The sequence below is a fragment of the Oreochromis niloticus genome, linkage group LG15 (assembly GCF_001858045.2).
Source record: "Oreochromis niloticus isolate F11D_XX linkage group LG15, O_niloticus_UMD_NMBU, whole genome shotgun sequence".
In the NCBI taxonomy this organism is placed as follows: domain Eukaryota; kingdom Metazoa; phylum Chordata; class Actinopteri; order Cichliformes; family Cichlidae; genus Oreochromis; species Oreochromis niloticus.
Genome location: NC_031980.2, coordinates 14,651,332 through 14,668,659, shown reverse-complemented (window position 1 = coordinate 14,668,659; position 17,328 = coordinate 14,651,332). Strand labels below are relative to the sequence as shown.

General features: G+C 41.7%; 1 protein-coding gene across 2 annotated transcripts in view; it reads right to left on the bottom strand.

Moving 5' to 3' along the window:
- tmem121ab (transmembrane protein 121Ab) overlaps positions 1 to 16,505 on the bottom strand; it is a 48,132-nt gene extending 31,627 nt beyond the window's left edge. For both annotated transcript variants that reach the window (XM_025899135.1, XM_005475000.4), the window contains exon 1: positions 16,099 to 16,505. The gene's annotated coding sequence lies outside the window, so the exon portion shown is untranslated. The remainder of the gene's footprint in view (positions 1 to 16,098) is intronic.
- Positions 16,506 to 17,328: the final 823 nt, after the last annotated feature.

Here is a 17,328-nt window from a genome sequence, read left to right as displayed (position 1 = left end):
GGCCGGAGGCATTATGTGTTTGAGTTGTTTGCCCATCTGTTCTATTCTTGTGAACTCGACATCTCACCAATATTACGGCAGAGATGTTCACGGGAGTTAAGGATGAAACTGTTAGGTTTTTGTGGTCAAAGGTCATTCTAGCCCCACAAAACACATCTCGCATAATTAATGTGCATGAAAATTCATACATCAGTGATTAAGGAGGCTAATATTCATGTAACGCTGATCAATTTGGCTGATCGCTGATGCAGAATTTTTTTGTTGTCATTTCTTATTGTAAAAACAACTGAACTGTTTTCCAGTCTTTCAGCTCGTATTTGAACATTTAACCACTGTAAATTTAATGTGACACAACAGATAAAAATCAGCCACTCTCAGTGATAAATCCATCTATCCATTCTCCACAGCTTGTCCAGGTTCAGGTTGCAGGGGCAGCAGTCTAAGCAGAGACCCAGACCTCCCTCTCCCTGGCGACGTACTCCAGCTTTTCCCAGAGGACACAAAGACATTCCCAAGGCTGCGAGAGATGTAATCTCTCCAGCATGTCCTGGGTCTGCCCCGGGGCCTCCTCCTGGTAGGACATGCTTAAAGCACCTAGTAGATGCCCAGGAGGCATCCTTCCACACCTCAACTGGCTTTCAATGTGGAGGAGTAGCAGCTCTACTCTGAGACCCGTATGTCAGACACTCAGTGGAGGAAGCTAATTTCCACAGCTGTACCTGCAATCTTTTGGTCTCTACCCACAGCTTGTGGCTATAAGTAGGTGTGGGAACATAGACCGACCAGTAATTTGACAACTTCAACTGAACTTCAATCAGTTTTCACACTCGGCTCTCTCTTTACCACAGCAGTAAAGGGTCTGCATCACTGCAGACACTGGAACAACCTGTCTTTCAGACTCTTTCATCTCTAAGAATAATAATAAAATTTTACACATTTGTCCGAAACCACAAATTTATATCCAAAATGACCAATGCAGCTCTATTGTAACATCATAAAACAACAGTGGAAAACCAGCTATTGTTTGATATTCTATGCCGTAATTCAAGAACAAAAGGAGTGATGGAAGTAAACTGCACCATATCAAGGTGTACAACCAAGGAATAATAATTTTAGTTTGCAAATGAAAGCTAACAGCTATATAAATAACATACCAGCATATGCAATAAATGAGAAGTTTTGCTCAACGTTCTCTGTCCCCAGCTGAGACAGTGTACTCTGGTACCTGCTGAATTGTTATCTAACTCCAACAGCAGGGCAAAATTTACATAAACAGATCTCTGAGGACCATGAATGATTTTAGTCATCCTCCTGAATTTTTCTCTACTGCCATCAGTAGGTTGACAATGGCGACTCAGACTATAATCTCTCCAGAACTACTACAATAGGCTGACTTGCCATGAAGTTTGTTACACTCATTCTTGGTTTTTCATAAACTTTAGGTGATCCAGCTTTTCATCTACTCCATTTAGACACTCAGAAATTCAGTTTATTTCATACTTTGGTTACCTCTATTTAGCATAAGCATTATAGCCTGCTAGCATGCTGGCACACACTTGAAATGCAAAGTGCTGTTTCACTTGCAGAGGAAAGTACTCAGCGTTTTAAACCAAGCAAAGGATTGTTTTCATCTATACAACAATGGAAAACAGAAGCTGTTCTGGCTGGCTCCACAAAATTGTGGAAAGCTTGCTAAGGGTAACTGATTGGTTACTGTCTCTGTCTGGAATCAGACCACTGCAGAGAAACGAGTTGCTGCCAAAAGAATAATGTTCCAAAGGATGTAATCTGGGAACAAATCAGTCAGGAGTTACTGGCAGCTCTGCATTTAAATCACAACCCTCAGTTGTGATGGAAAGTTATAGGAACACCAAAAATAAATAGAAAGTTAAAGTGTGAAATACCCATTTGGCCTCATTACGAATGGGCAACACTTAAGAGGAAAGACACAAACTGGAAAAAACATGTTTACCTAAAATATATAATAGGCTGAATATTTAGCTTCTATCCTTTTCAACATGAAAACAGGATAAGCCTCTCTGATATTGTTGGCATGTGGAGATTTGTGTGTGCGTGGGCTTAGGGTGGCAATGTCAGCCTGACTGAACACCCTGCTCTCAGATGATGTTCACCGCACTAAATCAACGCTACTTACAGTAATGTTAGGCCTGTAAAACAAGTGTAGAAAGTGTTGGACAGATTGCTTGCGACTGCTACAAACTAGGTGGAATTTGCAGATTGTAAGTGGCATGCAATCATTCTTAATAATACACGTTCCCCAAAGTGTTGACTAATTGGAACCATTAAAATCTTGACACCGGTGGTTAATTTGTTTCCTTGTGTTTTATAGAGATCATTTGTCCCATCGGAAAGCTCTGATGAAACATTAGGCGATTATGCCAGTAAATAAGTCCGATGGTGTTGAAGCAGCTTGAACAAGGAGCAGCCCAACATCTCACACCTCCCAAAATCTGTAATGCCATCAGTTGCTGGTATTTTGTCACGTGGAAATATGTAGATCAGTCGTCATGGTGAGCAGGACCTTTGCAAATGTGCTGAGACCCAAATGGGAAAATAGTCAGCTTGACCTTTCTGTGAAATCCTTATGGAGAACACAGTGAAATATCTTAATTAGAAAGAGATGGAGTTGCTAAGAACACACATTGATCAGGCAGAAACCACAGCTGTCTGCAGGGCTAGAAATGGGGGAGGGGGGCACAAAGCAGGGCTTGCTGTTAGACAATAATCATGAATCATGTTAACTCTGCTCTGGAATGAAGAATGGGACGAGTATCTGTGCAAAATAGTTTTTAATACAGACACAGAGCGCTCCCAGCCCACACTGTACATAACAGAGCCTAATTTGATTTAGTTAAATTTCAGATAAAAAATAAACAATAGACTGTAGTCTTTAAACCCACTCTGACTGAAAGCAGAGGCAGGAGAAATGGTGACATGAAACAGCGATGCCCTGCCAATCATTTCAACAATCTGTAGGTCCTGTTCATTGTCAGCAGGTTATAAAAAGCCCAAAGGCAAACCTTAGAGTCCAGGACTGTGTCTGAAATCACCCCGTTCATTCTTTAAATACTTTGCAAATACAATTAAACACTCAGAATTCAGAACTGAATTTTGAATGCAAGGAGTAGCAGTTCCTCTAAAACACCCAAATTATTTACAAAGCATGTTATTTTCTGCTTCAATATTATTTGTTCATTCATTATTATTATTATTACTACTAATAATATTATTACATAAGTTGTGGGTTCGCGCAGCACGGTGGCACGGTGGTTAGCACTGTTGCCTCACAGCAAGAAGGTCCTGAGTTCAATTCCACCATTCCACCGGGTACTCCGGCTTCCTCCTGCAGTCCAAAGACATGCACTTAATTGAAAAATCAAAATTTAGATTTTTCAATTAAGTGCATGTCTTTGGACTGCAGGATTTAGAGTGAATGTGAGTGCGAATGGTTGTCTGTCCCTGTGTGGACAGACTGGCGACCTGTCCAGGGTGTACCCCGCCTCTCGCCCTATGACAGCTGGGATAGGCTCCAGCACCCCCTGCGACCCTGAAAAGGATAAGCGGAAGCAAATGGATGGATGGATGAAGTTGTGGGTTAGGATGTAACTATAGCCCGCCCAATCTCATAACAAAGTGTCTATTTTTTTTTTATCTTCCTGGATTCAAAATGTCTTTTTTTTGTCTTAGCAAGGCTGAATTTGTAAGTAATATGTTTCAGAAGTAAGTATACTTCATGTCATAATCATGAAGAAAGTGGGGAAGTGCAATCATTGGAACCAAGAAAGCGAAAGCATAATTTAGTAAAACTTCTGTTCAGACACAAATCAATTTCAAAAACCATTTTCAAAAATAAGGCAATGCTGGATTCATTGGATCAAAGATGATTTCACAGTGTCCTATGATGTTGATATTTTTGTGTAATATTTGTTCTATATTGTATTTGAGGTATCCACCCATCCATTCTATTCAATTCAGGGTCATTGGTGGGGTTGAAGCCTATCGCAGATGTCATAGGGCAAAAGGTGGTGCACAGCCATTGACAACCATTGATGCTCACAATCAGACCTTTCGACAACTGCTAATTTAGGCTAACATGCATGTCTGTGGACTGTGGGAAGAAGCTGGAGTACCCAGAGAGATCGAACACACGCATGGGGAGAACATTCAACCACATACAGAAAGACTCCGGCAGAGCAGCGGATTCAAACTCAAGATCTTCCTGCTGTGAGGCAACGGTGCTAACCACGGCATCACCATGTTGTATTTGAGTGAAAACTTTAAATATTTCTCATACCACAATCTTCCCTAAAATAGGCCCAGATGATCTTCTTTCTCAAACCTGCAAAACTGACTGTTTATTGTTTATTTCCAAAAAATATTAATTAGCTACAACACTGGTTTGGTGCCTGGGCCCTATTTTGAGTTATTATGACAGTGACTGATAAGGGGTGCTAGAGAAATGAGATTTGCCCCAAAATATATAAATAATATATAATATATTTTTTAAATTATGTAATAAGTCTTCTGTCTGGTAAAACCGTGAGAATCTCAGTGCCAACAGCGTCAAACTAACTGATGCAATCTTTATGAAGGATTTTCTTTTCTTTTTAAATTTTCACAAACATTTTTTCCCCCAATCTTCATCAAAACTGACACAGAAACGTTTCAGACCAAGCCTCACACGAGTTATAGGATGGATTGAAACGGTTTTGCACCCTTCTAAATATGAAGTGAGCTCATATTATTTTTGCAACTGCTTATAGCAAACTAGCTGTGTGGTTTTTAAATGACTATATAACAGTGGTTTTCCTATCAGTAATTACAGCCACAGTTTTAACATTAGGTCAGGTACCCTTCTGAATTGCTCAGCCCTCTTATCACTGCTCATAGCTGTTTTTCTTTATTTTTTCTGCCCTTTTTAAGGAAATCCTGCTGTTTTGATCCTCAATAAAGCAATTATGTTTTGTGTTTAGTAGGCTTATCTAGTAAAATCCTATGATATTGAAGTTTTCATCATTTTAGATATGTAGTCTGTCTTTATTTTGTCCTCAGGCTGCACTTTATCCCGTTTTTAGTATATTTTCACTGTGTACATGTGCATACTCCTGTTCAGGGCTAGTGGGAATTGTAAATTTGTTTTTTCTCAGACAGATGAGCTTCAGAATATAGATGCACGGGTTCCCCAGTGCCATCTAGAGTGCAGACACGTCGCTTGTAGCTTGTCATGGCCATTGACTGAGACCTTGTAAAACTCACTCCAGTGTCCAGTGATGCAAGGCACCAGTCAACATTTTTGACTCCTGTTGACCGTCTCTGATTTAAAAAGTGTGCCAGCAGACCAGTACAATGTGCTGTCTGTCTGCTGGTGTGATACAGCCCGGCCCCTTATTCAATTTCCAACCTCCATTTGGTTTCCAACAACTTGCATCAATGTAAGTGGCTGCTGTGATTGGTAATACAAGCATTTCATTCCTGGCATGCTTCAGTTATTGGCAAGAGATTAAAAACAACAAGATACGAGAGATATTTGGCCTGATGGCATTCACAAGAAAAGCCTAGTAAGAGATGGAGATGCTGCTGGTTTCATCACACAGCTCCAGAGAGTTTGAGGTGAAAAAAAAATTCATTACTACCAAGTTTTAGTGATTGCAAACAGACCGACAGGGAACATAGTTGATATTGATCTGCTGAGGCTAAGAATAATGTTCAAAGGCATCGGGCATCAGGGAGTGGGCTGGTCTGGTTTCATTAAGTGTAAACATTTTCAGCTAAGAAATAGCTCGAAATGAGAGAAATCTATAGCAATGGCTGATGGTATAGATAGAAAGCCAATGAGAAAAGAAAGGGCAAACAATTCATGTTTTTCTTTTTTTCCTTTTTTTGTTTTAAATTCCTCAAGCTATCTCTTTTGCTCTGCAGTCAGCTCAGGATAGATGAGCGTGTTTGCTGGATGATGGAGCTTTTCAGTGGTGATGGTGGCTGCATTCCCTGACTTTGGCTCTGACATGAAACTATGGCTAGTAGCCCCTGCTACTCTCTGCCATAGCACTGTGGGGACAAGGATGAAGCAGCCACCACTGCTTTAACTCTGATTCCAGTAACAACACCCACATAAGTGGCCTATATGGGATTTTAATAAGTGTTTGAGCAAACAGGCACTTGCATCTGCTTTTGTTTGATGTGTTTCAAGGGTATAGTAGTATCTGTTTGGCAGAGCGGGCTTCCACCTGCCGAAATATATTGCCGGGATGATAATAGCATTTGACTTCGATTGAGGGTTTTGCAACGGGCAAGGCGTAAATTGTTTCATCTTTGTTTATCAATGTTTTTCCCGTGGTTTTCGGCTAATTGCAGAGCAGAGTGGCTTGCAGAATGCCTATTAGTGCCGTGCTGAGTTGAGAGACAGGCTAGTTAAAAAAAGTGCTCATCACTGAAAACAAAACACAAGCACTCACACACGTTTGTATGTAGGCAAATTCTCATCTGCTTTCTTTTAAAAGTGCACTTCCATACACAAGTGTGTGCGTATCTAAACACACACACACACACACACACACACACATTTGGGCAGTATGACAACAGGAAAGATAGAAGGACCAATCTTTTGTGTTTGAGCCCACACAGAAAACGAAGCAGTACACGTGAGAGTACATCACTGTTTGGTGCGTGTGTGTGTCCTTGCATTATCTACTGCCTGTTGGTGCTGGTGTTTGAGTGCTGCTGAGAAAGGAAGCAAGAAAGATGGGAGAGAGGGGGAGGTGCAGTGGAAAGAGATAGAGGAAAAGAGTAACGGCATAGAGGGGGGAGAAAGCAAGCTTGGGGAAAAGGGGAGGAGAGTAGTCCTGTATCTCCAGAGTCTCCTTCCACAGCCGAGGGGCAGTGACACAGCAGCAGCTGCTTCTGCTTTTCCGAGCCGGAGTAACAGTCATACGGAGCTGAATTTATCCCCCCAGCAACATCTACCAGCAGCCACTACGGACTAATCAGTCTACCAGTCCTGGCTCCAGTCCAGCTCAGGGTGTCTGACTTTTCCCTTCGTCAGGCTTGATCTGTATTGATGATGATATACACAATAGTTACTGCACTCGGTGGGCTGAAACGTACAACACACAGGCAATAATGTCTTACAGATGGGTCAGGTGGCCCCATACAGCAGGGTTAATTCCCTGCCATGGTGGCTATCCTCCTGCACCTCACAAACCCAGTGAATATGTGGAGGGCTGGCAAAGGGCAGCGAGTGACAAACGAGAGGGGAATACAGAGAGCTGCAGAAGAGAGTATGAGCCTTGTTGGCTTGCTGTTGTTTGTGTGCACATGTGTGTGAACTGTGCGATTGTGCGGTAATTAAATCACGCAAGCCTCTGTTTTGTAGCATTGTACACGGAGCCTAGGCTAGCTTGGGTGCTGACTCTGTGGGCCAGACTTAATTACAAGAAAAAAAAGCACAAACTGTAATTACGCACAATCACACCTGCACAGCACTGCCAGCTTTACAAAGGTTGTCCAAACAATATTCTCTACAGGAACAGTTTAAAATTACTAATAAGGATGCTTAGAGGACGATTCAGTAGTGTTCCCTTATTATCTACTGTATGTATTTGGTTTGGACACCGCCTTAGCCAATATAACCCTGACTGGTTTTGTCCAGGAGCAAATAAACAACAGAACAGCAGGAGACTGTCAGCAAAATGTGTCGTGGCTATTATGATAATATTTTTATGTCTCCAGTGGGGTAAAATCTGTCTCATGTGCACCTCTAGCCCATTGTCCAACTTAGACAACACCATAATGAGCTGGCAGCATATAGCTGTACAAACAGACATATGGTGACACATAATTGAAAACATACACAGCCGCACATACTCTCACTTGATGACATCTACACAAAGGGTGACACTTTGCACAATACAGAAATAGACGCACATAACGAGGCCCTTGATGTACACCACAAGCTGTGTTTGGCAGATTTTCAGACAGTCTTTTTTATGTTTGTTTTTCCAGATGATCTCAGTTCATTTTGCTTCTTAACCAGCAATGGCAGACAAGTCAACCAGAAAGGCAAGCCTCCTTGTCATCCCGGTACACTGATCTGTCACTCACTTGCTAACAGCTCTCCAACCCAAATGAAAAATGCCTTAAAAGCTATTATTAATGTTCACCATTCTTTTGCAATGTGATGTAAAATTCTATTGCTAAGTACAGAAAAAAAGTCAACTTTAGTGTGAACCTATAAATGAGAAAAAATGAGGTAAAAGTTGACATAAACCATCTTGCAGTTGGTGCAGCGTAATACTTTTTTACATAGTTTGTCAGTGGAAATCTACTGCAGCAAATGTAGCATATATCAGCCAGCCTGTATAGCCTGTATATAAAAGATGTACATAGCCACATTTTCAACATTGCTTTTCAGAGCCTAAACAGACAAAATTTGGATGACAAGATGAAATAAACACTAGCAAACTTGTTAAGTAGACTTCATCCATTAACTGTATGGATGGATGGGTGCATCCCACAGATAGAAACAAATGCTGATTAGTGTTAAGTGGCTCAGACTAAGATAATAACGCAATCGCACTGTTTGAAACTAGAGCAGAAACTTCTTAGATGGGCTCTACTTCGCAGCTGCACATATCGTTTGTCAGATAACTGCTCCAAAAGGTACCGACACAAAGAAAAATAACGAATAGAGGTCCAGATCAGTGACTTGAATTTGTAGAGGCGTGGCACAGCAAACAGCTACCGCCTGTGTAGGCACAACTGCCAGGTAATGAGACAACACCCCTGATTTTTATCTTTCACAAAATCCAAATGGGATTTGGTTATTTTGCTGGGAGAAAGAAACTACAGGGACTGATTTCATGGCTGAAGTCTATAGGGATTCCTCGAGTGGCCTCTTCAGGAACTGCACCCTTTTCGCACTTGAGCGTTGGTTTCATTTTTCAGCCCTTGAGGTTGCAGCTTGAATGAAAACCATTTCAGTTAGCCAAGCTTGTGGAATAGATTATAGGGGGTTTTAAATGCTTTATGCACAGAATGATAGCATAGGTTTCAGGTGAGCAGTGTGGCAGCAAATAGTGAGCAGATCACTGACAGCTTAAGTACACCACCATGATTGAAAGGGCGCATTGGATATACGCTGCTGTTAGGGGAGTATGTCATGTGGGTGTGAAGGAGGATCAACTTGGCTGTTTGAACTACCAGGCAGCTTCTTTTTCACGTAGCTCCAGGTTTGTTTTTCAGCTAATAAAAAGCGATGCCTTACTGATTCTACTGATTCACACTCTACACATTATTTACCAACTCTTAATCTTAAATGGAAGCATCTGCTATTTTTCTCATTCCCGTTCTTTGCATTCATCACCCATCTGTATCCCTCACTAGTGTAATAACAGAACTCCAAAATGTGAGAAATGCCATAATGTCTTCTCTCTTCTCTACTAAAACCTTTCCTGCCTTCAGTAATGCTAAATTAAAAGCAGCACAAAGTGATTCATGGTTCTTGAAATCATATCCCCACTGACACTTCGCTGTCACTCGTAGACTCCTCTTTACTCACAAATGCAAACATCCACTGTCACACAGAGGCATTAACCAACATGAGTTTAAAAAAAACACACATGCACACTGCAAAACACACACTTAAGACTAATCCAGACATACAGTATTCACATACCTTTCAGAAATCAGAAGAAATCCACTCATCTAGAAAATACACACATGCACACATGTAAAGAAATATACACAAACAGCATCTGGTCAGGTGTGCATACTCGCAGTAATAATATAACAAGATGGAAATGCGAAACACATTCAAAATGTGGACAAACATGGAATATTGCTGTTTATTTCCCTTCTAATAGTATTACACAGCAGAAACTGGAGCATTGCTGTGACACCCTCGTTATCCATGGACGTGTGTATGTGGCCAAATGCATTCACAGCCAAACACACATGCTGACAGATTAATGTGAATCCTTGTTTTGCTGACAGTCCGAGCATTTAAACGAGCGAGGTTGTGCATGTTGTAAGCTGTTTCCTATAAGAGCCCTGAAAAATGTAAAAATGGAACATGCATACAGACGCGCACTTCCTGTCTCTACCTCCTGTCAAGATAAAGCCATTGAGAAGTCTGCATGAAAATGTGAAAATGGGTTTACTCTCCTACTTAAAATCACCATAAAGGAAACAGTATCAGTAGGATAATATAGCATATTAATGTTTATGGACACTTAAATCCTCTAGAGCCTCTAGCTACAGCACATTACCTTGTTCTCTTCATTTTTGTATGTGATTCAGGTTTGGCCCGTGCACCTCAGAGAACATATATGCAGCTGCAGAGCAACAATAACATGCATGAATTAGAAATGAGGTTGACACAGAGATGTAACAGATCTTCTGGGTTTCATTCTGCAACACTCCCCTTATATTGCGGCAAGTAAATATGACTGTAGGATAGGTAAGGTTAGAGATAGATATTTATATAGAGGAAAAGAATCTTAAAAAGAGGGGAAAGCATGTATTTATGCATAATAGTTCATTTCAAGACCAGAACATATTCATAATAAACTAGCCATGAGTGTTTGCGGTAGATACTGCGCACTCAGTCTGTAAAACTATAATCAAGGACTCAGAGCAAAAGCACTGCATTTCACTCAGTTCTTCATCAGGCTCATGGATAAAGGAACCCTACTTTTAGGCTGGTTACAAGGATATCTGGACATAATAAATTTAAACCAAACTACTTTTTCATATTCTTTGTGCCCCTTGAAGTCATGAAAGATTAGATTTTAACTTATGCACACAAAATACGCACAGGTTTTAGAAATGTCTTTAAGCACATACCGAGGTCTGAAGAAATGAGTATTTCCCTATTCATTTTTTTTCCCAAAAGAAAAAAAAAACCCCTCACTCTTATTCCATCCTGAGGCGCCAGAAATTAAACTTTAAATAGAGACATGCATTCATGTCTGAAACTTAAAAAGTTTACAGGTTAAATAAAATATGAAGTATACGTTTAGAACGTATACATAGACTTTTCTACAGAGCCTGGCCCAACGACTGCGTTATTTGTAAAACACAGCAACATTAGGAAATGGGATGCAAACTGCAGTTTCTCTTCTAAAAAAACAGACATGCCCCCAACATCCACTCTGCTCCCCTGAGGTCTTGTAGCAGTAAACAACATTAGTACTTCCACCTCTGTTTCTGGGAAAGCCCAATAATTATTTACACTTCACATATACACATTATTACCCAAACCACAATCTGTTCTTGGCCCTTTCTAACCACTGTTGACCATACTTAACCATATTTGAACAAATCTCTCTACATCTACCCGTGGTTAGAACATAAGCTGCAGACATCAAGGCATGCACCTAAAAAAGTCAAGATTCTCTTCACCACAGGCCAGGCCACTCCACTTGAGCTGATTGATTTCCCATCAGTTCTATATCCCTGATAACTGCATGCCTGGAGGGCTGCAATGGCTCCAATATTTCACTTCTATATCCCCGCACAATCACACTGTCTTTAAAGCATTCAGTGCGCAAGCATGTGTATATGCAGGGCGTGGGTGGGTATATGGGTGGCATTAAAAAATGTATGTGTGCTGTGCATGCTGTTGTGTAAGGGGAAAGGCACTAGCTGCTAGTTACATGGTGACATTTGTGGTAATGACATGCCAAACATTTCTGCATATACACAGGACAAGAGGCAGATTTGCATTCTGCTCCTGCTACAGGTCCCTTTATTTTTTTGTCAACAATCCTCCACTGGAGCAAATTAGTGAGCTGCGAGCAAAAAAAACATCCACAGTCAAAGCAGAGATTAATAAAAAACTAAAATAAAATCTTTAACCACCATACAGATGGTGCAGGTGGAATTTTATGCTACCACAACAAACCTTGGAGTGATTGGTTAAAAATTCACATGGGTACATTTGTTTTCTCCTCCAGCCACACTCTGAGATTTGAAGTCTTTGATTTATAAACGTCCAGTGTAGCTGCTTTATGAGATGCTGAGCAGATTGCCAAATTGCCCTCTAACAGAGAAAGTGCCATTTAGGGTGGCAGTGATTTTTTTAAAGGCTGGATCTAATCATATCTTGGTTCTAGCAGTGTTAAAGTGTGGTACAGACATAAAGATAAAGTTCTTATCTTCCATTCAGGGCAATTTGCTTCTCTGTTGGAATAACAGCCGTTATTTAGCTCTAGCTGTGACCCTTACCTAGTTACCTTTGCAATTTGTATTCTTCCCGGAGCCGTCTTGGTCTTTTTCTCTGTGCATAACATTATCTCTGAGAATGGTGCAGACAAAACGTTTAAAACTGGATCATTTAAAGGCGCTTTTTCTACAGTGTGAAATACTAGCTGGTTTCTATCAGATAAAACTGAATATACTCCATACTCCCCCCATCGCACAGTTCTTTAAGCTAGGTTTAGATAAAAGCTTGACTAACACTTAAAAACCAAATGAATTTTCTGGGTCCTCAGGGAAAACCAACAACTGTTAATTGAAAGGGCTAAATGTGTGAACACTTCCCCCTTGGCTAATATTGGCACCCACTGGTTTGTGTTTTCAAGAAAATCTGAAAAAAAAAAAGCTTCCAAGTACGACAAATGATGGATATTTACTCAGGATTTTCCTCTGTGCACTATGCAAACTTTTATATTTTACAGTAGTTCAGGCTCTAGTTTTGTGCTGTTTGTGTGTGTTTGTGTGTGGGTTGTGTGGTGATTAGAGAGTGAGGAAAGCAAGCCTGGAAAGTGGTGCCAGTATTTTTCCAACTGCTGTGCTTATATTAGCATAGATCATGCAGCAATCCATAATACATGGATCGTTAACAAGGTTGGTATTTTTGATCCATAATTAAGGAGTATATATTCAAAGGGTTTTTCAGGGTTAAACGCATGATGGCTGCATGCTGCTTCTCCCCTCTGTCTCTCCCAGGCCACGTTATTGTACAGTATTGTAGCTATCGATTCGCTGTGCCATTTGGCTATTGATTGGAGTGGGTGCCATTATGTCAGTGAGATTATAGCCCTCCGAAGCACAGCGATACTGGAGTGGAAAACCAGTGGCAGGGAACCGGTGAGACGAGCTGTGTGCTCACTGCATCAGATGCAATAGCATCTGTGTTTCAGCTAACGACACTGAGCACAGCAAAGCAAGGCACAACACAGAACCACACAGTTTAGCGTAGCACGCTTTGCCCAGTAGAGCCTAGCACAGGAAAGACAGAGCACTCTCATGAATCCAGTTTTTATCTCTGTAACAGGACCGAAAGAAACACACCTAGGAGGGAATAACCACACTTCTGTGGACACGCAGATTTTATACTGATGAGGCTCACTGTGGCCCAGTATTCTGTGTGACAGCCATTGCTTCCAGACTGTCTTCTGCTGACCATTCAAATTGCCCACAACTCACCATGTGGCGGGGTGAGGGGGAGAGGATTTCGATTAGGAAGGGGGAGTGATGTGGAGTGAGGAGGGTGAGTGGGTGTTCACTGCCTCTGCCTGTTCGGTGGCCTTCGGATCGGCCCATCATGTATTTATAGCAATATGGGATCTAATTGCATTTCTAGCAAAGGCCTGAATTTTAAGAGACTCCACAAATGGAATTCCAGGCATGCAGAAACATGATCCACTGTGCAATGAGCAAGTAAAATGCATACTCATGAAAAGCAACGCGGTTCTGCAATCTATGTAATGCAAAAAAAGAAAAAAAGAAAAGAAAAATCTAAAGCAAAGCCCATCAACAAGCTGTGTTGTGGATGCCAGTGTGGACTCCCAACTGCTGACCCTAAGGCTGTGGGTGTGCCGTGCCATGTTTCTCAATGAGGCATGGTTTGAGACAGTACCCCAGTTGAGAGGTAACCCTCTGGGTGGCAAATGAATGTTAAACTGGCACTGCTTTCATGGTACAAGAAAATGAAATGCCTCAGAACAACTGCCCTGAACTCAGAGCATCTCATGTTCACTGCAGCCACTGCAATTTTAAACAAAATAAATGCAGTTTACAGAAAGGTAAAAGGCAATTCTGGGGTGTGCCCTCTGTAGGGCCACTATTAAAATTCAAATTCATGGTCTGTTTATTGGATAATAAATTGAGCATGAAAGATTAATTTGCATTTAGTTCATCATCCCAATGATATAGAGCAGCAATTTCTATACAGTGGTGCCCAGAGCTTAATAACCCAGAGGCAACACTGGCATATCAATATATGCTTTCTTTCTTTCAAGGACACGGGAGTGGAGCCCCGTGGCAACATCTCCGCTGTGATTCACACTTCTTGCTTCCTCCCACTTAATTCTTGTCACTCAGAGTCTGAGCCGACATATCAGACACACTTAACGCAGTGCCGAGAGTTATCACACATTCAGTGTAATCAAAATCCTAATGAACATCATTAAAATCAAGGCTTTAAAAACTGAGGCTTACATCACTGTGGGTTTACACGCAGTCAGAGCGTATGCATGTGTGTGAGAGTGTGTCTGAAGGGCTATCAGAGCCTGTTGGAGTGCCGCAGGCAAAAAAAAAAGCCACCAGAAACCACAGGGGTCACCTCTTATTCAAAGCAGCCCTGACACTGGCATTTTTCTTCTTTTACATTTTGAAAGCTAATTTCTTCGTGCAAAAGAGCTGCAGCCGACAGATCAAGCAATGCATGGAGTGAACAAGCTGGGTGGCCACATCAAGTTTAAGCACCAGTCTGGAAACCAAAAGGTCACATGGTTAATCCCAGCAATAGCTAATGTGCTGCTTAGATTAAATGGGCATTAAGAAAAGAGAAAACCTTTAACGTGACAATATTTGCTAACACTTGACACATTTTTTAAAGGTCTGTGGGTTTTATTCATGAGTGGGGTAATGATTAATATGCTTGTTGTTTTAATCTATGAGGCGTAAGAAAGTTTATGAAAAAGGCCTTTTAGTCTCAGCTCCACACACAGTCTACCCCCCAAATAACATCTTACTGTTACATGGCATACAATAACAGGGAAACAGCATGTATTCACACTTGAAAAGGTTTACAGTTTGAGCTCATGTACTCATTTTTCCTCTTATATACACTCCAATAATTACCAAACTATAGTTCTGACTGGTAGCAAAAGAAGCTGGTTATCACACACCTATAACTATACGGCCTAACGCACACTTTAATCATCTGAAGCTTCACAGTGGTTACACCTGCAAGATTAACCTTTGGAGTCATCGGGTTAAAGCCACGGCTGGTGGCTTTAAAAACTCAGAAATGAGGCGAGAAATTGAAACCAAGGCTTGGTCTCTCCGATAAAGAAAGAAATATTGAAGTAAATGCGTGTGCTAAAAGGGAGGAGCGCCTTCCTTTCTTGTGCCCATTATCAGATAGGCTAAAATATCGATGAGGTGGGAAAGCACAGGGGTCGTGAGGATTAACAGTCGCGTGCTGTGGGGGCGGTGTGAACGTCTATGTGTGTGTGTGTGTGTGTGTGTGTGTGTGTGTTGGGTGCGGAGGCTGGTGGGGGCCTCTGAACACGGAAGGGCTGATTTTCCGCGCAGACCGGAGGCACGAGCCGCTGCCGCTGCCGCCCGGGCACGCGCTGACTCTTCAAAATAAACAGCTGCCTTACATGAAACCGGCGGGAGGGGGCAAACGGAAGCCCCCTGCTTATCGAAGCATGGCGACAAATCTAATCATTCAAATAGCTGTAGAAACAAGTAATGCTTGGCAATTACTTTAGCCGTCTTTATCCCCCCCCCCCACACAACACGAATTCCTTTAAAGAAGCGTCCAAAATAAACCCCCCAAAAAGAGTCGGAACAAGAACGACAGAAAGTGGCAGAACTGGGAAAGCTTTACACATACTAACCTTTTTTAAACTTACTAGCGAGGAAACTGTGCTTTCTGTGATTTCAACCTCTCAGCATCACCGTTTTAATGTCTGGCATGTGCGCATATCCCGCTCTGAAGCAGCGCTGAGACAAGTCATAGCACATTCAGGAGTCATTTGGTCTCCTTTTTAACCTGCTCTTTCCCCTCACCACCGTAAAGATACAAGGCAGAAGGGCTTCTGCTAACTCCTGCTGGCTTACCTCCAGTGGACGGTGAATCGCTGCCCCGGGTGCTGAAACGCTTAGTCTCTGTCCAGGGTGCTGAATTTCATTGCGGGCTCCGGAGAGGCTTTGTAAATCCGCTGCGAGGAGGCGCCGAAAGAAAAAGGAAAAAAAGAAAAAAAGAAAAACGCCGGTCCAACAACTGCTGCCGCCGTTAAGTTATGTTAAAGGAAATCCCATTCCCAGCTGCCTCTCCTGCACAGCGCAGACAGGAAGAGACGCGGAGCGACTGTGGCTCGAACACGTATGCAAAATTGTTCATTCACATTTAAACGGTGAATGCTGCAAGTGTAGCCTGCTGGCTAAATGGAACCGCTTTGGCAAGTGTAACTGCTGAGGCTTCTTGGCTAGTTGCTTCTTCCTCCGGATAGGCTTAACCACCTCTCTCTCTCTCTCTCTCTCTCTCTCCCTCCTATTCTCCTCGCTCTATCAATCACTGTTCAGTTCTAATATGTTGGAGTGACAAGAAGGAAACCAGTATCCCAGTATTGTATAGCTTACAATAGACATTACTGTCAATTCTTAAACAGAAAATCATTTGGAATTAGCCTCATTGGTTGTGATGTGATAAAGAAACGTTCAATTTGATTTAATTCAGTGCGACTGTGCACGAAAAGAAAAAGTCTCCTCCTGCTTATAAGCTCTCTCTAAGTCTCTCTCTCACACACACACACACAGACAGACAGACACACACACACACACACACACACACACACCGGGGAGAAATGAATTGAATTTATGGTCAATTTACTTATGTAGAGGGAACAGCCATCTGTTTCGGGCCCCTCCTGTCCTGTCATTTACTGTGTTTGCCCCCTTTTTATTTAAGAGTGTTACAGTTTTTCCGCAGAACATTTTTGTAGCACATCAACACCGGAAAGGGGGCAATTGAGGGAGGGTTCAATTAGAATAGGTATGGCAGCAGGATCTGAATAATAGTATTATAAGAATTAGTATTACAAGTATAATTGAGATTTGTGTGACTATAAACTGGCAAAGTCTATTTGGGAGCACCGATAAAATGCGGTCACTGCTAGGACACAGACACTCATCAAGTCAGCGTGTTTCATTATCTGCAGTATATAAAGTCAAAAAGCCTGCTATTTAGAGTGAAAGTAAAAGACTAATATTATTCACATTAAGTGTGTTGTGGTTTTGGGTTCTAGTTGTGGGTTTGGATCATGCTTTATTTCCTAGTTCTCTTCCCTC